At 28.7% G+C, this 26125-nt stretch overlaps 1 protein-coding gene across 21 annotated transcripts in view; it reads right to left on the bottom strand.

The window, feature by feature from the left end:
* The window catches only part of LOC129914879 (glutamate-gated chloride channel), a 119026-nt gene extending 93381 nt beyond the window's left edge, over positions 1-25645 (bottom strand). For 7 of the 21 annotated variants that reach the window (XM_055994308.1, XM_055994316.1, XM_055994317.1 and 4 more), the window contains exons 1-2: positions 24103-25644; positions 23834-24001 (exon numbers count right to left, since the gene is read on the bottom strand). The gene's annotated coding sequence lies outside the window, so the exon portion shown is untranslated. Of the gene's footprint in view, positions 1-14461; positions 14632-23833; positions 24002-24102 lie in introns of those variants that run through there. The other 14 variants (XM_055994309.1, XM_055994302.1, XM_055994310.1 and 11 more) reach the window with 6 other exon arrangements.
* Between the last annotated feature and the right edge of the window lie 480 nt (positions 25646-26125).

Here is a 26125-nt window from a genome sequence, read left to right as displayed (position 1 = left end):
TTGTTTAAAAGATTTTTTTATGAAATTTTGTGTGAATATCGACTAAGTTTGAGAATCTACCAAGATTTATTTTCATAAAACTAAATTGTGACAGTATTTAAATTATAAATATTCGTCTCAGTAATTTAAATTTCTACACGAGTAGCTCATCCAGTTTTGTTATTTTCGATTTTGCTACTTGACTCAAATAAAAAAACTAAACGGAGCCAAAATCTGTTAAAAAGAAAAAAAAAATATGAAATGGGCTTGATGGAAATGAGACTGGGAGAACCGTCGAAAGTTCTGAGGTAACAAGCATAAGAAAGAAATACAGTCGAATTTAGACCCTCCACCTTTTTAGAATGTGTCAGCAAATTTTAAGAGTGGTGGTTTAACTAAAATGAGAGTACATATGCAGTTTTATAGCATTATGCGTTATAATACCGAAATAAAATATCTGGCAGCTTCAAGTCGCGGCTTCATATTGTTTTTAAGGGGTTCACAAAAGTTAGTTTTCCAATTCATATGAATAGCCTAAATTCGTACTTTTTCATATTCTAAATATAGGAACTGATGTTCTGTCATATCCTTTAAGCCTGAAAACATCAATCTTGATAATGCGATCAACAGAACTAAAAAAACACATACTTTTATTTATAAAGACCGATATTTGATGTTGGGAACCGATTTTTTTTTTTTTAAATTGACACACTCCAAAATTAGAAGCAAATAGCAGAAGAGTCGTAACGAAGTCCGCCGGGTCAGCTAGTTTTTTTTTATAATAATGAGAGTTTCTGCAAAAAACATTAAACTTAATGAATAAAAACTTTATTCTATTTAAAAGATGTTTTTTTATTGGTTTTTAAGACAGTCAAACATTAAGTGGGCGGTCTTGCCCCCACTTCCCCTATACTGTTTTTGATTTGTTGGCGTATGTATATACGAGTACCTATGCATCTATGTATATCCTTTTTTTTTCAATTTCAATTTTCGGGATTAAGTAATTAACACAAAGTCATTTGGAAAAATGTTCGTCCATTTCCGTTTCACTTAGCACTTAGGGGCTCGAAAACTGAAGCAAACTTCAAGTAATAATAAAAAAAAAAATAAAAAACACATACAAACATATATAGAACACACAAAGCACACAGAAAGAAAAAAAAAATAGAAAAAAAAATAAAACAATGTTGACCTAATTTCCTTTTGGGGGCTGGCTGGTTTCACAGAACAAAAAGTGCTCATGAAAAACAATCGGTTGGTTGAGTCCAAGGCAAACACCATGCAGCAGCACATGCTGCACTAGCTCTAGCTCTCTGGTAGGACACACTCAAAGTCATCCCTGGAAATTGGAATTGTTCTCTGCTTTTTCTGCTTCACGCTAAAAAAAAAAATCACTATGAGGTTCTCTGTTCGTTTGCCTCAAAGGTACTGTGCAAAAATCATTAAAAAAAAAAAAAAAAACACTTTTATTCCTTAGGAATTTTTTGGCGAATGTTGATGTAGTTATTTTAGGACATAATTTTCAGCAGAGAGAAAGAACGAAATTAATTAAAAAATTGTGTTGGTTTATATACAAATGGGCCTATAGAGGTACCTGTTTACTAATTACGAAAAAAAATATTGTTGAGGCTACCTACTTTTCTCAGAACTTAAGAATGAACGATTTAACATTTTGAATGGTAGGTATACATAGCTTTAAATGAAATCTTGGTATGAAATTTGATATTTCAGCTAGTAGGTATACTTTAAAAAAGCAAATAAGAACTCATTCTCAATAATTACAAACTAAGTATACTATCTGACAAACAAAAAAGGCGATTACTTATCTGCAAAAAGTATAGAGACAAATTATTTAAACATTGCTTTTAAAGACCTCAAGGGTTTTGTACATTAAGTTCTCGATTTTACATGCCAAATTTAAACTTATTTAAATTAAATTCACTGTTCACCCTTCCAATTAAAATATATATTTCATTAATTTTTTGTCATGTAATTCACAATATTTGTTTTTTTTTCTTCAAATAAATAATACGAATAATTGTTTTGATTTACAAGAGTTGAATTTGATCTGTAATTTAATTTTATTTAAAAATGCAGGAGTTTGTAAAATGGTTAATTCTTTTAGTGAAAGAATAAATTTAATGTAAAACAAACCCTTATGAGCCATTTTTGTTTTTGGTACTTTGTAAGGTTTGTGTCAAGAAAAAAGTTCAAGTTTTAAATCACAATTAAGCTAACGATGATTGGAGAGTTTCGAAAAAGTGTTTTTCATACCGCCAGTTGGTTGGTCAGTTTGCTACGACGACCCAAAATGGTGCTTTTCATGTTTTCGGAGTCAAAAATGATTTGCATGGTGATTTTCTTGGAGAAATGCGTATTGAAATGGTCGTTTTAGTGATAAATAATATATCATCACAATCACAAGTGTCAAAAATCGATGTGATGCATTGAAAGTGATGAAGGATATATCAGTAATATTTAAAATATCGGCCTTAAAATGATGCAGCACCGCTGCATAACCGACGAACCACTTCTGCACCATTTCATTGTGTATAGAAGATTCTCTGCACCATTTCAAAATTATGTTTCACCATTCAAAATTATGTAACAATTTTGAATTGAAAAATAAAAAAAAAAAAAACTACCGATTATAAGGAGATTCGAACCCGCGTATAGGGACATATAAAAAATGTCCCCGTCTTAGATTTGAGTGTTTAAGTGTTCATATTCTATGAAAAAAAGTTTTAATAAAAAAAAAAGATTGAATAAGTTTGGTATTTCATTCCGTAGTAATTTATATCAAGGAAATCAAGGAAACCAATTTTGAAAAAAAAAAAATTTCAAAATTGAGAAGAGCATATTATTATGTAGCTCCGTATACAGACATATGGATACACAGACAGACAAAATTGTGAGACCCACTTTTTTGTCCTTCTCTTTCAACGAATTATAAATCTACTAGCTGTCCTGGCGGACTTCGTTCCGCCATTTATTGTATTTATTTCTAATTTCGACTCTGTAATTAGTTAATTTTCAAATGAAAAAGAGGGTCGTAACTTGAAAAGTTCATAAAATTAGTTGTTTTTCAAAAATTTGTATTTTAAATTACCTACAGGGCCTATAAAAAAAATGGTGCAACTCAAATTTCTGTGCAAAATTTTGCGTACCTGTAATTAGTTTTTTGTCCGAGGTCTATGACTGCAAAAAAACCTTCACAACTTGGTTCTGAAATTTTTTTTTAATTTTTTCAATACCTTTTTTAACTATTGGATAAATTTGTCTATCATTAAAAAAAAAAGTCAACTCTTTACGACTTACCGTTTAGAAAATAGCCTCTTTTTTCAAAACAAAACTTTAATATATATAATAAATTTTCAGCTTTTATTTGTTTAGGAATTCCTTACTTGATATACAGGATGTCCCAAAATAAATGCTTCAAAAAATGAAATATGATGAAAGACCGACTTAAGAGCTCTCATCCCAAATCCTTAGGGTTTTTGAGTTAAATGCAGTTCTTGTAAAATTTTTAAAAACCTGTACTTTGAACAAATATTTTGCCTCTCCTGTTCATAATAATTGATTGAGTTTGAAGTTGTCACTACAAAATTCCTACAGTTGTAATAAAATTAATTTTGTATCTTTTTATATTTATTTATTCGATAATGGAGATGAAAGATGATGGTTTTATTATACGATGATGGAGAAGTTCGTTCGTCTGTACGTCTTTTCAGCCGGCCAACTGTTGGCCTAGGCGTCTCGTCTGTGCGTCGAATTTGTATTGAGCTACAGCCATAACGGTCGAAATTTGGAAAAAATAATTTTTTTTGTAGTTTCCAAAGTAAGTATTCTTTTTTAATTTGAACAAAAAACACTGAAAAATGTTTTTTTTAAATGCATTAATTTCTCTTTTTCAAAAAAAGGAAAAAATGTGACCTACACTTTCAAAAATATACTGTCAGCTTAGAGTGGAAAATAGCTGACTCTACTTTCAGAGCCCTGACGAAAATATAAAAAAAAAAAAAACATTTTTGAAGTAATCCAAAAAAATATTAACTTACTGTATATGTAGATTCCATAACACTGATAAAAAGTATGGCCATTTTAATCTATCTTTTTTTCGTATTTTTAGTTTTACTCAAGTAAAACAGAAACATTTAAATAAACGAGTGATTCCGATAAAGAAAGTATTTTGTCTATTTTTCAAGGGATCGGGTCAAAATTCTGGCTTCAAAATTCTGCTTTTCAAAATTCTGCTTTTTCAGCGAAAATTCTGTTTTTCAAAATTCTGCTTTTTTTCTATTCTGTTTTTCAAAATTCTGCTTTTTAAAATTCTGCTTTTCAAAATTCTGCCAGCATTATATTTGAACAAAAAAAATTCTGCTAATTCTGTTTTTTTTTATAGCATATGCGCTGGCTAAAGAAAAATACACCTTATCAATGTAATTCAACATTGGTACTTTCCTAAATTTTTTTATTTAAGTGTCGCAAATATTTTTTGAAATGCATATACTGACTTTCTTTCAAATACAATATGTATACTAATTGGAACCGATGTTGTATATTCCTTTTCTTATTCAAATTTTTGAATATTCATCTTTTATTTTATAAATTAAATTTTTCAAAAAGATGATTTTACAGAATTCTGCAAAAAATTAAAAAGGGTTTGGAAAATGTTAAAAAGCGCGCGCTTTTTAACATTTTCCAAACCCTTTTTAATTTTTTGCAGAATTTTGAAAAGCAGAATTATGAAAAGCAGAATTTTGAAAAACAGAATTTTGAAAAACAGAATTTTGAAAAGCAGAATTTTGAAAGCAGAATTTTGTAAAGCAGAATTTTGAAAGCAGAATTTTGTCAAAAGAATTTTGACCCCGGCAGAATTTTGACCCCAACCCATTTTTCAATTTTCTCAAAAAGTAGAAGGCAAATTAACATTATGATTTTCATGATTTGATAAGAAATCAATTAAGGCAGTTTTATCTGTTGATCAATTTCGTATTGAAGTCCACAGTCTTTGTGAAAATTGTACTCAATGTGCTTTTTAAATTTTTTTTCATAAGTTTTGACTTTGAAATCGGGTATTTCAAAAACAATTGATTAAAATAACTTCATTTTAAAATAAATATTAAGTTTAATATTCTAGCTTTTGAAAAAAGTATCAATCAAAACTGTAAGTGTTGCCGTGTTGCGTGAAGTTTGCTACGGTAGCAGGTTTTCATTTTAGACCGAAGATATGTTATGTATAGTAGTTCATTTTTAAGTTCACAATTTCAGTCCTTTTATTCTTTTATACTAAACCAAAACTTTATTAAAGTCCTCGAGTCTGCAATGAATTCAGTTATATTCTTAGAAATTTGTTTACGGAAGTAATTTAAGTGTCAAACCAAACTAATTCGGGTCACTGTGGCGTATGTGTTACTTTTTTTTCTAGAAAAAGAGTTATACTAAAATATCTATCGCTGATCAAATTCCCAAGCAAAATAATTTTTAATGTTTATTTTTCTTATAAAAAGAGTTAAATAAGTTTGCTCAAAATTTTAACTTGCAAGCTACATATATAAATGGAATGCTTTGTTTTCTAATAAGAAAACTGGAAGTTCGATAATTGTAATACTAGCTAGCTTTCTTGTAGCTACTTTTTCTGTTTAGAAAATTAAAATGTAGATGTTTATAAAAATAACACTGTTTGTTATTTTTTGAATGAATACAAATAAAAATCGAACTTGAAAATGTACATCAAAAGCCACAGAAATGGGCATTCCAAAATATTTCTTCACTAGTTTGGTTTTAGTATTAAAATAAACTGCATAATGTAAAATAACTTTTGTTATTTGTTGTTGAATACAAAGAATACTAATGTAGTTTGAACTGTAAAAACTTCACGCACAGCACTGTTTACAAAAAATTAGATCAGCAGATACATATCAAACAAACGGATATAAATTTTTACTTATTCTATTTTTCTAGTTTCCCTCGGTACACAGAAACGAGTACACTTTTATCGACGACGACGATAGTAAAGGAACTCCTTCTAACCATGCACATGCACGCCTTTGAAAAATAAACACTTTATAAACAGCATAATGCACATAAGTACTATACAACCTTACCTATACAGATGATGGCTACGCTGCATGATGGAAGTTCTGGACAATTTTGTTTGATTTTCCATTCAGTTCAATTGAAATAGATATTTATTTTCAATTTTCTCACGAATATTTTTTTTTTTTTTTTCAATAAAAATCGAGTGAAATTGTATCTATATTTGCTTGTGCATACATTTCGCGACAATTCATGTTCTGCTTTGGTAAAAAAAAATACATATTTGATTATTGTTTTTCCATGGAAGGTATCTTTGTATTATTTACGTCTAAATAAACTTGTCAAAAATGGTTTTTGTTGTGAATAAGTAAATATCATTCATAAATTCGTTCCTTTATTGTTATTGTTATTTTCGAGGATGATTTTTTATTCAGAGTTTTCTGTGAATCAATTTTTTACTTGCGATATTAGGTACTATACATATATCAAGTTATGCATACGTACAAAAAAAAAAGTTGAGATAACATTTTTCCATGACATTACGATGGTAGACAATGCCAAAAAGGTGGGTCCCTTAAGTCCGTCTCTCTGTCTGTCTGTCTGTCTGTCTGTCTGTCTGTATAAGGAGCTACAGCCTAAACAGATGGACCGATTAATGTCAAACTTGGTATGTAGCGTTATTTGGCGACTCTCCAGAGGGGTTTTTGGAATTAATTTTTTTGGACCAAAAATAACGGTACTTGTCATATACCGATTTTAGTAAAATTGAAATATCTGAAAAATGGCTCTAACGATTTTGTTTAAAAAATTCAAATGTTAGTTTTAAGCTAAGGTCAATCTTCCAATGAAAAATTTTTTTTTTGAAAATCATTATTAACGGTACCTGCCATAGAACCGTTTTTTTTCAAATCCGATTATCTCCGAAACTACTTATTTGATTTCAGCGAAACTTTTTGTGAAGAAGCATTTTATATAATTTAAATATAAACCAAAAATAAAATTTCCAAAAAAATAATTTTTGGATTTTTAAAAAAAATTTGAAAATTTTTTTTTGAAAAATCAAATTTTCGAAAACGGGACTTTGAATTTTTTTGAAATTTTGTTTTAAAATGTTGATTAGTGATTTCTACAAAACGGCATACCAATTTTATTTTAAAACTTTTTTTCCAAAAAATTATTTATACAAAATTAGTTTTTTAATATATCAATCACAACTGCATATTTGTTTTGGAGGGCAATTTGATTTCAGATTTTATTTTATTTTTTTAAAAAACGAATTTTATTTTTTTTTTCCAAATTTCTATATAAAAAGTCTTACAAATTTAAGCAACTTTAACTCTAAGAGCAAGTTCGTGCGACCCAGTCGTGCATTTTATTTTATTTTATTTTTCAAACATGGATAAAAGTATAAATTAAAAGTGTACATTTTCAGAGATAGTGGAAGTTTTAAATTTGTTATTTCTTTCGCAATTTTATTCACCTGATCGTTTTTAAGTCTAAATGCGATTTAAAATTAAATGAACAGCTTATAGTGAAATTTAGTTCGAATTTTAAAGTTTTTAATTAACTGTTATAAATCATGAAAGATTTCTATTTTTTTAAGAAATGTAAAAAATTTATAATAAATTAGTTTTTATTGTAACAAAAAGATCTATTTGAATATTTTTAAAACTCTAAACGAAGAATGCATTTTAATAAAACAAAGAATTCTTAGAACAGAGCTATTTTAAATAAAATGCACGAATGGGTCACAAGTACTTGGTCTTATGGTAAAAGTCTAATGTTAAAGATTTAATGTTAAAGAAAAAAATTATAAATTGATTTTTTGAGAGTATTTCATAACTCAGAAGTTATTAAATAAAAAAAATTGTTTTTATAATTAATTCAACACCGATTTTACAGAAAATCAAGTATGCCATTTGTGATTTTATATAAAAAGGAATTTCTAGAAAAAAAAAATTTCAAAATCGTTAAAAAAATTCTTTTAAGTGATTTGAAACAAGATAAAACGAAAAAGCGACACGAAAAATCAATTGATCATAACTTTTTTGTTTTAATAGATAGATGAATGAAATGAAATTGTAATTACAGTAGATAGGTAATTAAATAAATTATGTTTGTGCAAAATTTCAATTAATTTCATATTCAAAATTCTGAGATAATGGTGAAAAGATGTTCTTTTTCTAAACACGTTATATCTTTTGATCTAGACAACATAACATATTTATTTAATTTTAGTACGCATGCTGATAATATTACCTTTCATTTAATATATCACACATAACAGTACGTGCTCTACAAGTTATATAATCTTTAATTGAAAAACTTGACAAATACCTCAAAACACCTGTGAAGATTTGTTGCCGATGACCAGCCAGCAGTAGAGGAAGTACCGTAATCTCAGTTTGAAATTTCGATATGTTTGGCTTTAAAAAATTCTTACTTTTTTTTGTTGATATGGTAGAAATATGATTGAAGCGTCATATAAAAGGTGAAATGATAATGATATAAAATTTATTATAGGTTGTCTTTTAAAAAATGGATTTAATGGCGTTAGAAGAGAAAAGAGATTGATTGTTTTGCTTTTTTTATGAAAACTAATTGGGTTAAAAAAATTCTAGCTCTTTTTTTAGATGTTTTATAGACATGGTCGATATAAATATTTTGAGCTGAAAAAATAAGCATTTAGATGGTATAAAATTTATTGTAGGTTGTCATATAAAAAAAGTGATGGAATACAAAAAAGTTATATTTTTTCGATTTTTTTAAGGTTTTTTTTCAACCACGTGTGAATTGCACACATGATTTTTTTTATATACAAATTTTCTAACATCTTTCAAAAAAAAAAAAATTGGTGTATCATTTTTAAGAAAATATTATTAAACACATAGATAACAACGAAATTTCTATAAAGTTATCAACCCGTTCTCAAAAATGAATTAAAAAAAAATATTTTGAAATATGTATGTAGGTACCTATGTCTGTACCTACCTATTTTCATATTTTTAAAAAATGCAAAATTTTGTTTTTTGAAAATATATTAAAATTTGTTTCAATTGGATCAAAATCGTTAGAGCCGTTTTCGAAAAAAAGTATAACTTTTCTATTTCCTATATATGACTGGTTATATGACATTACTTTATTTGATCCTAAAAAAAATTTCAATTTCTCTTTTAGAGATTAACCCAAAACCATTTACTACCAAGCTTGAAGAAAATCGATCCAGTACCTAGTTTTGGCTGTGATTCGAGGTATATACAGACGGACAGACAGAAAGAATTGCGAGACTCACTTTTTTGGCATTTTCCATCACGGTAATATTTTTCCGAATCTTTAACATGCTCTACAGTACCTACATATATGTATTTAGGAAGTAAAAATGATATTTTCTATTAATGAAAAAACCATAAAATCAAAGTGTTAAGAAAATTAATGACCCGTTTCCCAAAAAATTGATTTTGCAAACAAAAAATTGTATCTTTTTATTGTAAAATCCAGAAATGAATTTTCGAATACTTTACTATATTAATTTTCAATTTGAGAAATTTGAAAAAATTAACGTATAACTTAAAATTAAACTAGCAGAGCAATTTTATCAGAAAATGCTTTGAACTATAAGTACATAAAAATCGGGATTGGTATAATATTTAGTTGCTACCTAATTAAGTGTTCTATGAATCCAATACAAATATTTTTTTTTTTTAAACAAATTTTTACCGTCATTTTCGAAAAAATATATATATATTTTTTTTTAATAAATTATCTTGAATTTTCCGAAGAATTTTCCGAAAAAAAGAAATTTAAATCAGTCGTACACCGAAAAAAAAAAAATTGATAATAACAGCTATCAAATTAACATTTTTCAGTGACAAAAGTCGTCCAACAATTAAAATATCAATTTTGATATTTTATCATAACATTTTGACATTTTTTAATTTCAGTAAGATAGTGAAAATTTCACTTTGATAATTTAAATATCATTTTGACATTTTTTTAAGTTTAAGTGGATAGTGAAAATTTCACTTTGACAATTAAAATATCAATGTTGACTAGATTTTACGTTTTAGTTTATTATAATGAAACCTTTTTCTTTCCTTTTCATTTTTATTATTTTTATTATTTTGAAAATTTTCTTTCTTTTTTCAAAACATTACTGAAAGGGAATATTCTTTACAAAATAATAGTGATATTATTTTTTCTATTATAGGTGATATAATTGTTTTGTTATTTTTTCCCAAACTTTGTGAAGTAAAATCTTAGTGCCGATCAAATTTTCTCAGTAAATCATACATTTTACTTCGAAAAAACACAAAGCGCCTTTAAATTATTACACATTAAGAATTTTTTATTCAATATTTTTCAATAATTTGGAATGAGAAATTTATATGAAAAAATGATAATAAAATATAAAAAAAAATTTCCAAAATGTGACATTTAAATATCATCCTGATAATAAAAATGTTGTTTTAACATTTTAAATATCATAAAACACATTTTATAGAGCATTTTTGGCTGATATTTAAAAAATGTTAATTTGATATTTAAAAAATGTTAAATTGATATTGGTTTTTTTTTTTCGGTGTACTTTTTTTTCGAAAATAACAAAGTCCATTTGTTCTGATATTTATTTTTTGGAATTTGTATTGTAATTGGACTATAAAGATTTAAAAAATAGCTTCAATGAATGAAAGCTTCTTTTCACTATAGAATCTTTTTAATATACATAATTATTGTTTTCGCACAACTATGGATACACAATAAACTTTGCTTCAATAACATAACTTGACCATAATACATACTAAAGTTAATTTTTGTAAAAGTAAACAATTTAAGTAGTTCATAACAAGGAGCAACGCAAGACCTACTCTATTGAAGTTGTATTGAAGTAAGATGAAAAATTAAATTCATATTAAAATTGTTTTTAAAAAAATTGTATTTACTTTTCGAAAACTATTTTACATTTCACTGTGGAACAATTGGTTAAGACAGTTAAGACTAAGAGAGTGTTATTTAGTCCTTGCAGTAGAATGGATGTTGTATAATTTCATATTCTTTTCTAAGTATATCTACATAATATCAATTTGTGCATGTGCGTATGAACGAAAAGTCTTCTTGAGTTGTCTGAGAAGACACCCTTTATATTACTTACGGCAGCTCTTAACCTACTATATACATACATTATGTATATAGTTAGACTGTAGACTCGAGTGGACATTTTCTTTTTTCTTATTTTACTGCAAAACTAGGCTTTGTAAAAAAAGGTATAGAAAAAAAAAAAACTTCAAACTTAACCTATTTAGTGCTACACAGAAGATGGCAAGTGGAATAGAATTTTTATCTAACGCAGTATGAGTAATTTTTCTTTTGTTTTTTTATTTCTTTTTTTTTTTTGTATAGTACTGCAAACTAAGAACAATGACAAACAATGACCAACATTGTTTGAATTAAACAATTAATTTAATAATTAATTAATATTTGTAGGGAGTACCCTCTGTATTTAAAATGCATAGTAAGGCTTTGCTTGGTAGGTTTCTTTTTACATTTGGCGTTTTTACTTGCGATATAGGTACTATATATCAAGTTATGCATTCGTACAAAAAAAAAAAAGTTGAGATAACATTTTTCCATGACATTACGATGGTAGACAATGCCAAAAAAGTGGGTCCCGGAAGTCCGTCTGTCAGTCTGTCAGTCTGTCAGTCTGTCAGTCTGTCAGTCTGTCAGTCTGTCAGTCTGTCAGTCTGTCAGTCTGTCAGTCTGTCAGTCTGTCAGTCTGTCAGTCTGTCAGTCTGTCAGTCTGTCAGTCTGTCAGTCTGTCAGTCTGTCAGTCTGTCAGTCTGTCAGTCTGTCAGTCTGTCAGTCTGTCAGTCTGTCAGTCTGTCAGTCTGTCAGTCTGTCAGTCTGTCAGTCTGTCAGTCTGTCAGTCTGTCAGTCTGTCAGTCTGTCAGTCTGTCAGTCTGTCAGTCTGTCAGTCTGTCAGTCTGTCAGTCTGTCAGTCTGTCAGTCTGTCAGTCTGTCAGTCTGTCAGTCTGTCAGTCTGTCAGTCTGTCAGTCTGTCAGTCTGTCAGTCTGTCAGTCTGTCAGTCTGTCAGTCTGTCAGTCTGTCAGTCTGTCAGTCTGTCAGTCTGTCAGTCTGTCAGTCTGTCAGTCTGTCAGTCTGTCAGTCTGTCAGTCTGTCAGTCTGTCAGTCTGTCAGTCTGTCAGTCTGTCAGTCTGTCAGTCTGTCAGTCTGTCAGTCTGTCAGTCTGTCAGTCTGTCAGTCTGTCAGTCTGTCAGTCTGTCAGTCTGTCAGTCTGTCAGTCTGTCAGTCTGTCAGTCTGTCAGTCTGTCAGTCTGTCTGTCTGTCTGTCTGTCTGTCTGTATAAGGAGCTACAGCCTAAACGGATGGACCGATTAATGTCAAACTTGGTATGTAGCGTTATTTGGCGACTCTCCAGAGGGGTTTTTGGAATAAATTTTTTTGGACCAAAAATAACGGTACTTGTCATATACCGATTTTAGTAAAATTAAAATATCTCGAAATCGGCTCCAACGATTTTGTTTAAAAAATTCAAATGTTAGTTTTAAGCTAAGGTCTATTTTTCAATGAAAATTTTTTTTTTTTAAATCATTATTAACGGTACCTGCGATAGAACCGTTTTTTTTCAAATCCGATTATCTCTTAAACAGCTTATTCGATTTCAACGAAACTTTTTGTGAAAAAGCATTTATACAATTTAAATATAAACAAAAATAAAATTTCCAAAAAAATAATTTTTGGATTTTTAAAAAAATTTTGAAAATTTTTTTTTGAAAAATCAAATTTTCGAAAACGGGTCATGGAATTTTTTTGAAATTTTGTTTTTAGATGTTGATTAGTGATTTCTACAAAATGGCATACCAATTTTATTTTAAAACTTTTTTTCCAAAAAATTATTTATAAAAAATTAGTTTTTTAAAAAACGGCTCTAACGATTTTGAAAATTTTTTTTCTAAACGAATTTTTTTTTTTCAAATTTCTATATAAAAAGTCTTAAAAATTTAAGCAACTTTAACTCCAAGAGCAAGTTCGTGCAACCCAGTCGTGCTCTTATCGATCTGATCAGAATAAAACGCCGAAATTGATAATACTTTGGAAAAAGAATATTTTGGAAACAGTAAACAGAAAGGATTTTAACATCCAATTAATGTAGTGGAATTTTTATAAGACTGTAATATATTGTTTTGCAAAAAAAAAAACATCTCAGATCGACAAAGACCAAAAATTCGGGTATTGTGACATCATTTATAATCTGGCATTCGAAACTCAATCTAAAAACGCTCTTAGGGCATACTATTATTTTGGCAAAATACAGCTTAAAATGAAGAAAATTTACCATATAGCAGGATAATTTTTTTCTGAAAACAGGATTTTTACAGGATGTTTTTACCAATAACATGAAAAAACCTTACTCTTGAATTTTTATGAGTGATTTTCGTTCTTAAAGAAAAATAAAAGAATAAATAAAACATACAAGTTTCAAAATTTACAATAATAGGCTCTTTGAGCCAAATAGTTTTCAAGATACTTACTGCTTTTCAAAAAACGTCAATTTCCTCAAAATCGAAAAATGTTTTAAATAATATTTTTGTTCTACAAGTAGTGCAGTTTGTGGAAAATTGTAAAGGTTCTTTTTCTTTGGATATTTACTCTTACAAAAACACTAATTATTCAACATCGAGTATTGATTTAAGATTTTTGTTAGCTGAGCATTTTGCTCGGCAGCTAAAATTTAGTATGATGTCCATAATAGGAATTGAAGTTCAAGTTAGACTCTTGATTTTATTCATGTTGATATAATGTATTTCACTGAGACATACATTTTTTTGTTAAAAAATACTATAAATTGGATTTTACATTCCATAATTGGACTGCCCAAAATTACAGGATAATGCAGGTTTTAAAGCTAAATTACAGGATACTGGATTTACCTTCCAAATACAAGAGTATCTTGTAAAATACAGGACAGATGGGACCTTTAGCCATAACTATAAACAATTGCATCAAAAATCAGAATTACCCCATTTGAAAATCAGAATTTTTCTATGGAAATGTAATAGCACCATGTACCTATTTTATAAAAATTGATCTATGTACATCGGAGAGCTTAATTGTATGGTCTCTCTTCAATGTCTATTAAATATATACAATTGAATTCGGTCTCAAATCCAATACATTTTTCCTTGAAAATAAAGCATTTAATTTTGAAGCTACATAGATCAAATAAAAAGTACGATTGTGATAAAAAACGTGCATCATAAAAATGGGCAAACTCTAACAAAATGATCGATTTAAAATTCCAATAACAACCAGAGGTCTCTACAAACAAGTCAAAAGAATGATGCTTTTTGACCATGGAAGAATTTCTGAAGACTCAATCAAATCGAAAATACCGAATTTTTAAATTTACACAGAAATTCTTACCTTTAAAAGACTTCCGATTTGTAGTGAACAAAATTCTACACATATTCACAATTTTGATTGGTCAAAAACGTGGACAGTTCCAAATTGAGCAAAGTTCATCTTAGTTATTATTGGACGAGTTAGAAAAATCAACCAGATTTGAAATATTTTCCAACGAAACAAATAACATAATTTATTCACAAAATTATTTTAAATATTATAATAAGCTGTCAAGCTTTTAATCTTATGAGTTTTTTTTTTTTTTTATTTTGATATAAAGTAGTTTTTTTTTTCTCAAAAATATTTTACAAAAAAAAATGAACGCAGGCTTAAGGATATTATTGGGATAGACCCTAGTTGTTAAATTGCATATTCGAAATACATATTTATTCTAGCTGACTTTGGAGTAAAAAACCGCGAAAAATTCCGGAATTTTCTGACCCTGCAGAGCAGCGGTTGTGCTGAAATTGCAGCAAATTTAGTCTGGTGACTTTATCCTTAAGTTTTTAGAATAAAAAATAACTGTAAAACCTCAACAAACTTTGCGTTTTTTAGCTACACTCCTGCTCAAATTTAACGCACATCATATTTATTTTACAGAAAAGTCCTACTATTACTTTATCTCACAGCATCGTGGTTATTTTCTGAAATAAGACAGGAGTGAGCTTAAATTGAAGGTATGGAGTAAAATGTTTGTGGGGAAGATTTGGAGAGGTATATGCTGAAGTCTATCTGTCAACCCGCGAACTTCTTAGAGATCATATCAGTCATAAATTTTCATGGAGTAAAGATACCAAAGATACTTGACTGATATCCTCGAACAGCATGCGGTTCCAATCACCCCTAGATTTGGTCCACAGTTTAGTATGATGCACGATAATGCATGCTACAGTGGTTTGAGAATATCTTCAAGATTAAAATATGCCACCTTTGAACTGACCACACAGATATATACTTTAATATCAGTTTTCAGACCTTGAATTGCTTAATTTGGTTCATCTTTTTTTTTTGGTTGATAATACTGTTGCAGTTAAGCATTTTTCTGACTTGCTAAACAATAAGCAAACACAAAAAAATACAACAAATGATTTTAAAGCCATTTCAAATTAATTTTGAGCAGGAGTTTATTTTGGATCTGATTTTATACTGCTGGTACTTGTATCTATCCTATCCCTATCAACATTCCAAAACATATAAGTTCAGTACAATTTTTTAACTTCAATCTAAATTTAGGTTTTCGTACAAAAATCTATTACAATTTTGCCGATCTACCGAGTTGAACGAGATATCGTCGCCCGAGAGTTGTTTTGTCGTAAACGCCAAAATGCACTTTTTTAAACTGGATATGTAGTAATAGGTTTTAGAACGTTCTCTTTTCATTTCTGTTATCAGATTTGTCCTATCGTTTACCGTTACTGAGATAATTAGTGTGCATTTTGTCGTATATCCACAAAATAAGCATCGGATTAGCGTTGGTTTGTCGTAAGCACCAACTTTTGGCGTTTACGACAAAAATTCTATGTATTTTTCAGCTTTTTTTTCTTCAGTATTGGTTTGTCGTACGTCGTACAAAACAGATAGGGTAGAAAATTTCGAACTTGTTTTGTCTTACATGTATGTAGGTATATGACCCAAATAGAATATAAACAAATATAATAAACCTACTAGAAAAGTATTTATTGAAAATAAGGACTTCATGTGCTATAAGGACATGGAATTTAAAAACTAAGGGCTGAATTAAGCTTTGCGCTACTTGAGGTTTTGCACTATTCCTAGAGGTGCAAGGAAGAAAAAGACCTCTCAAATGTTGTATTTAATTTTGTCATGGTTCTTGTCGTTTGTTCCTGCCGCTAGATACTTGACCTCATCCTCGGTCACAAGTACCGCTTATAAATATGTACACTGTTGGTCTTCTATCGAACACAAGATCAAGAAGTCGGTCGCGGGCGCCGCTTCGTTCAAGCGCGTTGTCTTGAGCGAAGTGAAAAAAGGTCGCAGTTTTATTGTTTTATTGTTGTACACTTATTGATCTTGTCACTTCGTTCGCGCGCGCTGTCTTCAACGAAGTAAAGTGAAAAAAAGGTTGCTGTTTTATTGCTGTATACTTATTGATCTTGTATCGAACACACAAGTACAACAAGTTGACTGTAGTCGTGGGCGCCGAGCCCGTGGCGCCTCTTCGTTCACGCGCGTTGTCGTGAACGAAGCGAAAAAGGGTTGCTGTGAGTTTTGTTATTGCACCCGCTCGCAAAAAACACCTGCTGGTCGAAAATTATTTTTTTAAGGCGCCATTGTTCTTCGCTAAATTTGCGTTATTGTTTTGCAAATTGATGATACTGATGATACTTTTACACTATTTTATAAAGCGAGCGGTAGAAAAGTGGAATATAAAAGCTCATCAATATTTGAAACATATAAAAAGTCTACCATAACAACTCCTGTAAATTTGTTCAGCCAATGTCTTCAAATTACTAAAAAATCTAACTCGATAACTAAGGATAAGATTATTGATATTAAAAGCCTTTTCATATTTATGCCTAAATCAGACCAAGAATATTATGAAGTCAAATCAAAAAATTAGAATAAATTCTTTAGTTTGATATTTATTTAATTTACTTTTATTTATGACCATGACCATATATTAATTTAACCAAACATGGTTTATTTTTATTTTATTTCTTTCATATTTCATAGCCATAGGATGACTTTTATTTTTTGTTAAGACATTTTTTAAATTTTTTTTATGTTTATGGTCATATTTTTTGGTTTTTCTTTATTTTAGATATATTTATTTTAATAATTGAGCCTCTAAGTCAAACCAATACTACTTCTATGTAATAAGAAACTATTTTTTAAATATTTAATTAATAAATAAAAACGAACTGTGAAAATTTTTTTATTTATTTTTTAGTATTGGAATGTTGTACGTGCGCCTACTTTGTCGTACGTGTACGGGATGGAAAAAAAAGTTGATTTTGGTGGCGTTTACGACAAACTGATTTTGGATAAAAACCTTGATAATTTGAAAACTAAAATAGATGTGACAATTTTGACAACATAAATATAAAGAAGATATCGCACAAAATATTCTATTAAAAATTGAAAAAAATCTATCGGCCAGTTTTTTTTTTATAAAAGCTCAAACCTTAAAATGCGATTTCCCAAAATTCCAAAATTGGCGTATACGACAAAACAATTCTCAGGCGACGATATGTAGATTTAGATTGTAGAATGTACGAGGTATAAACACACGTGTAATTTTGAAAAATAAATATGAGGAAATTTTTAAGATTTAAAAATAATTTCTTCAATAATGACTATAAATATTTTCATTAAACAAAATCAAGAACTTTTTTGACCATGGATTACCTATACCTTTTATTTAAAACAAAATTTGTTTATAAAAATATCATACAGCCTTTTGTAGCTTCCAAACCACTAATAAATAAGAAAAAAACCATACACTTTTTTTAAGTAGCTAAAAGTAATAAATAAAAAAAAAAATTTGGATGTTTGTATATACATAATTACATATACTTTAAAGAAAAAGTATAATTTATTGGAGGTATTTTTTTAAGTTAGAACCCTTTATTAGAATAATATTATCAATCAAAGTTATTTTATTACTAAAATTTTGAAAAACAATATTATATTTCTGCAATAGAAAAATTTTCAAAATATTTTTTATATTTAAAAACATGATGGCAGAAAAGTGAGTGGCTATAGCTCATTCACTGTGGCGTATACGTACTCTTTTATACTTATACTTTAATTTATCTTCCATTATCAAAATGGGTAAATTTGAAATTATTTTCTGACTTTTTGAAATTCGATTTAACAAAAAAAACTGTTTTTTTGCCATATTTTCTGTATTATGTATTCGAAAAGTGTCCTTATTAAGACAGTCTCCTAAGCTTATCTCCTAAACTTATCTCTTTAAACCAAAATAAAGATCAAGAACATGTATTCTAACATAAATAGGTTTTTTTATGCACTAATATTGTGAATAAGAGGAATTTCTCATTAAGAACTAGAACATTTTAAAATACAATTTCTTTTTAAAATATTTTTTTATCACGGTTCATTATTTTGTTTACTTGTTGCAAAGTTCACACAAAACAACTTTTAATAGAACTCAACAAGACATTTCAAAGAAATTATTCAAAACTTTTTTATGATTGTCGAAGTCAATTGCATTTTAATACTTTTCAAGTGCACTTTAGAATTTGGAATCAAAAATATAAATTGAAATAATTTTGCAAATTAACTTATCACAGCATTTTAAGGCATTTGCTTTTTGTACAAGAGTATCTTCATGAATTATATTATGGTTTTTCTTTTTTCTATTGTGAATTAACTAAGTGATGTTTATTTGGCAAAAATACCATTTAACAGTTTAACAACTTATGAATGCAATAAAACTTATTTTTATTGAATTAGCAGTAATCATTTGCAATTTGTCTTGTTGTGGTGATTTTTCATAATAAAACTGACATTGGACACTTTAACTGCACAAACTTTAATACCTAAGTTTTAAGTGGCATGAATTAAATGAATATTTTTTGATGCACTTGAAAATAGATAATTTAAGATTTTGGAATTTTAAAGCATACGATTTGCGATACTAAATTAAATTAAATCTATATTCAATTTTAATTAAAAGTTCCGATCGAGTAGATACATAGATAGATAACTCAAATGTTTTCATTGAGAATGTAGGAAACGAAACTTTGTATAACTTTATACAACGTTTAAATTTTGAAAATTTGATCAAAAACCCTGTTTAGTTTATTGTTGTCCTATAGCAGTCAAACTTATACACAAGAGTAGATTGTCTTTACCGCGAATAATGTGATTATTATTTATTTTTATTAAATAAAGCATATTTTCAACAATTTAAAAAAAGTTATGCAGTGTATATGTAGACAAAAATCTAATAAATACGACTGTAAATAAATATTATTGTAAATAATGAGTTGCACAACATACGATGCTCAGAAAATATCATAAGGATTTAACTGATGTGAATTTCTCAGAAAATCACAAGGATGAAATTATGGCTATGAAAATAGCTGATTCACGTGTTTCACGCATACAAAATCACAGCACAAATCATTCATCAAACCACGTATGTAGGCTCTAGGTTTTTCCAAGATAAATCCACAGTTTTGCTCAAAACATCCGGCTTAATACATAACTAGAAACTGTAAGGAATCAGAATTATTCAAAAATAGTGTAGTGGGAATTATGACGTCAATAGCCATCACATAAGTAGATTTTGTTCTAACATACAAAAAATAAATTATCTATCACCCCGAAAATGAGTCTTTTAAATCTGCATTAAAAAATATAATAGTTTAGCGAATTGGCCTGTATATTTATCGTAGGTTTTGGTTTATAAGCATTTCTTTCCGACAAAATATTGGTTATTAAAATTGTTTTAGAATATGCTGCAATGAGAACATTTCTCACATTCCAGTTCATTTATAGATGCTTTTAAGGTGGACGATAATGTCTCCTTCTGATCCCCCAAAATTTTCAGGGAAACAAAAGATGGTTAACAGCGAATAAAAATCTAATTTGCACTCCCCTCTAAATTAAAAATTATTTAGTTAACTTTGCGTTGTATTGGGTTAATGAAAATAGCACAGTGGTCTCCTGGACACTCTTGTCAGACCCGATTTTATATCTTCATTTAAACACTTTTTATGAATTCCCGGAAAACAAATATACAAAACTAGATAGCAACCTCATCAGGTCTTTTCTTCAAATGTAATCTCAGTCGAATTGAGTGAATCAAAATCAAGTTAAAAAAATGACTACTTAGAATTTTCGCTCCAAGAAGCAATGTCACAACGTTTTTTCTTTAGCTATAATTGCATTGTATTTCTACAACTCAATTTGACGACACACAGCGGATCGAAAACTCATATTTTTCCAGAAAATCTCTGGGAATATGATTCCACAAATGGAAAAATTTGCGGGTCACTGGGGTGTATGTGTAACATTTATTTCTATAGAAAAACTTACAAATGTTATAAACTTTTTTTTAAATGATGATGAAATTTGAAAATAAACAAAATGGCATCCTTTGATAGCTTATTTCTCGATTTTTTTTTTCATACATGACAATAGTATGGAGAATAAAAAAAATGGGTCCTGAAATTATGGCTGTCTGTGTATTTAGATCTGTGTCAGTGTGTCTGTCTCAATCTCGATTTACAGCTCAAACCACAACGAAGCGATTTGGTTCACACTTGGTAGTTATGAGTTTTAAAAGATTCCCTAGAAATTATACTGAAATTTTATTTTTATGGCCAAAATAGAAAATCTTGTTTTTCTCAAAAACGGCTCCAACAATTTTGAATACAAAACGTCTACTATAGAAAAAAAAAAGTTGTTTGAACTTTTTGACTTCTTTCTAAATGATTCTATATTGGTTTTAACGAAAATTTTGAAACAGAAGCGTTTGAAGAGAAAATGACACCATGCTTTAACGATTTTCATAAAAAATTCTTTAACATTTTTTGGCTAACAAAATTTATTTCAAATTTTTTGGCTAACAAAATTTTAAAATTTGTTTTAAATTTGTTTTCAAATTAAAACAAATTTTTCAAAATCTAAGAAATTTTTACTGTAAGTCGATCCAGTCGTGCTTTTTGTTTTGTTTATGCAATTAATGCCATTTAGGATCTGGTAGGTATGCATTGAAAGCTTATTAGCAGGACTATGTGTTTCTATATATCGTCGCCGTAAAGCAAAATTGTTCTAACTCACAAAAAGCAAACGTTACAGGTTACGATTTTTAAGTTTCAAATTGGTTTAAAGTGACAATTTTCTGGTCGTTTGCCATTCAAGTTATGTTTTTTATAAAGTTTGTTCTTTCCTCTTGAATAAAATATACAAGTTTACGTCATTAGTAGGTGCATACTATTTTTAAATATTTTTTGAAAATAAAAGCCCTAAATTCCTATACAAGTACGTTTTTTCCTTAAATAAAAAGTGGACTAAGAACAAAATACGATGGGACTTAAAACAATCAAGAATACTCAGGCTCATTTTCAAAAGGCTATTTCCCTGTTTTTCCGGGTTTTAAATTCGGAAAGAGCACCCTCAAATTAGTAAAACTGCATCATTAACTCATTTTCGGTAAAAAGTGGATTTAGAACAATTTTGCTTTACGCCGACGACGATATGATTCAGTTTTGTGAAAATGTGATACTTAACTTGTAAACAAAGGTGAAAGATTTTATACAGGGTGTTACAAAAGAAAGTAATGGATCAAACGAAATTTGCTGATAGGCCAACTTAAAGCCTCTCAGAATTTGGTAACTTGTTCATCCAAAATCCTTACGGTTTTCAATTAAATTCAAATTCTTGTGAAAATTCGAAAATTAATTGATTTTGGTTTCCTACTATTCTTTCACTAAAACATTGCGTAATAATAAGAAACAGTTAATTGATCGAAATATTTTTTATTTCATATGCCATTTCACTGCAAATTAATTAAAAGTTCCAAGTTTTATAAAAAACTCAATTTCTTACTTTTATTTCCGAGCAACACGCAGAAAAACATTTGTATGGTGTGACACTGGTTTATTGTATTGTTTTAAAAACTTGTCCCGGTATTGCAATTTTTAAAAAAGTTAAAAAGTCTTCAAAAAGAGCAAAAAACAAACAAAAATTAACAAATTTTCTCGAATTGTTGTTTGTTTATTTCTTTTTGAACAAAATCCTCTATTTTTGTTTGGATTTTTGCTCTGTAAAACCGTGTTTTGTTGAATTTAAATTGTAATATATTTCAATCTAACTTTAACTTTGAAGACTTTTATACCTTTTTGAAAACTGAAATACCGGGACAATTATTGCATGGGATGAAAAAGTTGGCAACTTTGAGGCCTTAAGTTGGCCTCTATCAGCATTTTTAGTTTGATCCATTACTTTTGGGACACCATGTTGTTCATGATTTAAGAATATTTAATACTGCAGAATTATATTATATCTTATGGTTTTATAGATATAGTAGCAATACCAGCTTTAATGATGTTATGTATGCTTCCTATCACTTGGATATTTGAATAAACTCTTTTTGTTCTTGATTACCACACCAACTACATTATTTTCAATGAATTTAAAATGTATATTAAGTTTTTGTTTCGGTACTAGTTCCAAATCATCCCAGAAATCAAAAAATATTTTCTAAAGTGAGATATTAAAATGGACTTTACTGATTCTTTATTTGTGTGTTAAACTGATAAATGAAACCACAGTGCCAAATTTTATAAGCCATTAATTTTAAATTTAATTTTTTGATAACGGAGGGCTAAATATGTTCATTTAACTAAATCTAACTAAGATAATGAGTTGTAAGGTTTAGAAATATATTCTAGTTACTTTAAAGAGATGTATTTTTCTTTTTAGAATGAATTTTTGAAAAAAAAACCCATTCGAATGTTTTGCTTAAAGTATTTTAAAAAAAGCTTTGGAAAAAAATTTAGCTCTAGAAAAGTTCCAACTTAAGGAAGGAGCATCCCCGAAAGGTGTAGTTGTACGAATTACTATATATATAAAAAATCCACACCTGAACGGTGATGTACCGGTTAGGAATGTTGTTCATACACTCGCATACTTTTTCGGTGTGGTTCTTCCTTAAAAGTTAAAAATAAAGAATTTAAGTACAAATTTTAACCATCTATCTAATAAGGAAATATGTCGGGTTAAAGTCATTCTTAACTTTTTAACAATTCTGGTGTTACAAAGTATTTTTTTAAATAGCCAAAATAATTTGAACAATAGAAAAAATGTTTTTTTCTATCAGAAACTTTAGTCTAAGCACATCCATCCTGTCTTAAATTAAACAGAGAAACTGACATTAAAATTACCCAAATACTCCCACATTATTATGGAATCTGGAAATAATGTAAAACATATTTCTCAGTAGGTCATCCAGACGCTCCCTGTTATTCTCCCGAAAAAAAGCTCTTTTCCAAATTTTATCACTACATTATTTTCTAAAACCATTATACCTTATAAAAATTTTATATTCTCCTTAAATCCATCACCCACACTTAATTTCTTGTGCAATTAAATTGTCTTTTATAGATACCTACCTATCATCCCCCTAAAAAAAAAAGCAACAGTGCGCAATCAATTACATATTTTTCATTTAAACATTTTTGCCTCTTTAAAACCTTTAAAAATAAAAAAAAAAACAAGTAAATAAATACATGAATAAAATTCAACTTTAGAGAACTGTGTTGAGAATGTGTCCCAAATTACACACCCTTTTCCAAATTTTTTTTTTTTGAATATAACCAACCCTTCTCTCATTTATAAATGACCCTTAAAAACATCTAAGCACACAAATTCTTAGATTCCCACAAAAAAACATACCTTGGCGAATATTTTGCCGCGCGTTTTCCGTCGTCTTCTTGTCGTAAGTCTTCCTTCGTTTTTCTTTATTTTATTAGATACACAGATGCTTCAGGACTCCTTTTCGATGATGCTGATGATGATGATGATAGAGTAGGGTACTCCTCTGCTTTTTACAAAAAGTAGTTACTGAATCAACCAACAACCGAAAAAAAATATAAGAATTAAACAACTAAATAGAAGAAAGCTCCTCTCGCAGGATATAAATTTTCAACTCTCTCTTCTCTCACTTTTTAAACTTGTCAATCTCACGGCTCTCTCAGCGGCAAGATAGGTAAGTGTGTTTTAGTGAGTATCTGGCTTCTAGTTATCTGGATCAAATATAGAACACGACGAGATGTGGATTTTCTGATAAAGTTTTTTTTATTTTTTGTACAAATTCTTTTTTGTTGTTGTGGCAGAATTAAGTTTTCCCAGCTCCTCCCTGGAGTTTTTAATTTTGTTGTTGTTGGATTTTTTTCTTCTGTTAAAGCATTGTTGTATTTTTTAAAAAAATAAATTGTTGCTGATTTGGGTGGAAATAGTGGCACTTCCTTTTTGAGTTTTTTTCTTAATTTTTTTGGATATAATATTCTTTAGAGGATTTTTTTTATCACTGATTTTTAAATTTAACAATATTTGGGACTTTTTTTGGTTCAAAGGTAGAAAAAACAAAAATTAATTTGCCAGACCACTTTTCATCTAATCACTCGCTCCTATTATATTCGATGAACATGTTTTCTTCTCATGCTCTTTGGATTTGAATTTGATTTTTTTTTTCAAATTTTCACTGATTACAGATACAAACTAGAAATTTTCACTTGTATTTTTTTTTTTAACTATTTTACTGATGTTACTGTGTGAACTTTTTTATTTGCGATTATTAAGTTCCACATCACCGGTTAAGATTTATCACATCCAGCATTTAGACATGAGAAAAAGGATTTCACTTTTATATATATATTTAATAATTTTTTTTGTTGTAGGTATAGATACATACGAAGTTATAAAAAAATTCTACTATTTTCTAAGTTAGATTTGAAAATATTTTTTATTTATATTTTTTCATATATAAATTTTATAATTCGATTGAAAATTAAGAGCTATAGTGATTATTACCGACCGACAGGATGTTGCGTAGTGAAACGGATGTCACCAAGGGAAGACAGTATTTGCACCCGAATTTTCATACGACAAGGATATGGAGCTCTATAATAAAAAGTAGGTAACAGCAGGCAAAGGCAGAACAAGAAGAAGAAACAACAGCAGCAGCAGCAGCAGCAAAAGCAGATCAGGGTGTGGTGAATATTTGTATACCAGATGAAAATTTCATTTACAAAAACAACATAAACATACAAAATCTAGGAGAGCTTTCCTTGTCGAGTGTAGGTATGATTTTTTTTTTCTTTTTTCTTCTTTTTTATCAAGTTTTCTTTTTATGTTTTTTTTTTTTTTTTTTTTTTTCTTTCTTCCTTTTTTGATCCTGATGGTTACATACTGAACAGTCTAAGTGTACACTTTTATATATGCAAAGGAATTTTTCAAAATTTCTTCTAAATCCTTATGGGGTTGTATCAACTTTCAAAAGGATCACTTTTAAGTGTTTGATATATGTATATAAATAATTCACTTTTATCAATTTATTAGAAAAAAGGAAAGAAAAAGAAAAGCCAACCCAACGATGATGAATATCCTTGCAAAAACAGTACTTTCTTTTGAATATAAAAAACCGATGTAGCAAACAAAAACGATGCCTTCAACCGAACTCGAACACTGACTACACCTGACTAAAATCGATTTGGCTAGCAGAGATTCTGGTTTTTCTATTGAGAGAGAGAAAAAGTTTATTTTCATTTATAGAGGGTACGTTTTCCCCTATTTTATTATTGTTGTGTTTTTTGTTCTCTGGTTGTGGATGCTGTATATTTGGTCAGTAATGTATCTAAAGTTAAGCTTTCGTTCTTTCATTCTTTTAAAAAATATTGTAGGTAGGTACTCGCTGATTTCTCCTATAAAATGATGGTTTCAAAGGAAATGTTTTGGGGTATAAAAATTGTTGTTGAAATAACACAATATTAAATTCCTGCCCCAATCTGTTTGTTGCTGGATGAGAAACTGATACTGATGGTTTTGATTCTTCTGATTGTGATGGCTGCCATATTGAGGGGAGGTATTCATTTTTTTTTTTTTTTTTTTTTTGATATGATGGTTTGTTATGATTCTTCATGGATAGTTATATGTGATTTCAAAATTTTCTTTGAATTTCCCCTGACT

This window comes from Episyrphus balteatus, chromosome 3, assembly GCF_945859705.1.
Source record: "Episyrphus balteatus chromosome 3, idEpiBalt1.1, whole genome shotgun sequence".
In the NCBI taxonomy this organism is placed as follows: Eukaryota; Metazoa; Arthropoda; class Insecta; order Diptera; family Syrphidae; genus Episyrphus; species Episyrphus balteatus.
Note: the sequence above shows the minus strand (reverse complement) of the source record. Positions and strands in the feature narration are given on the sequence as shown.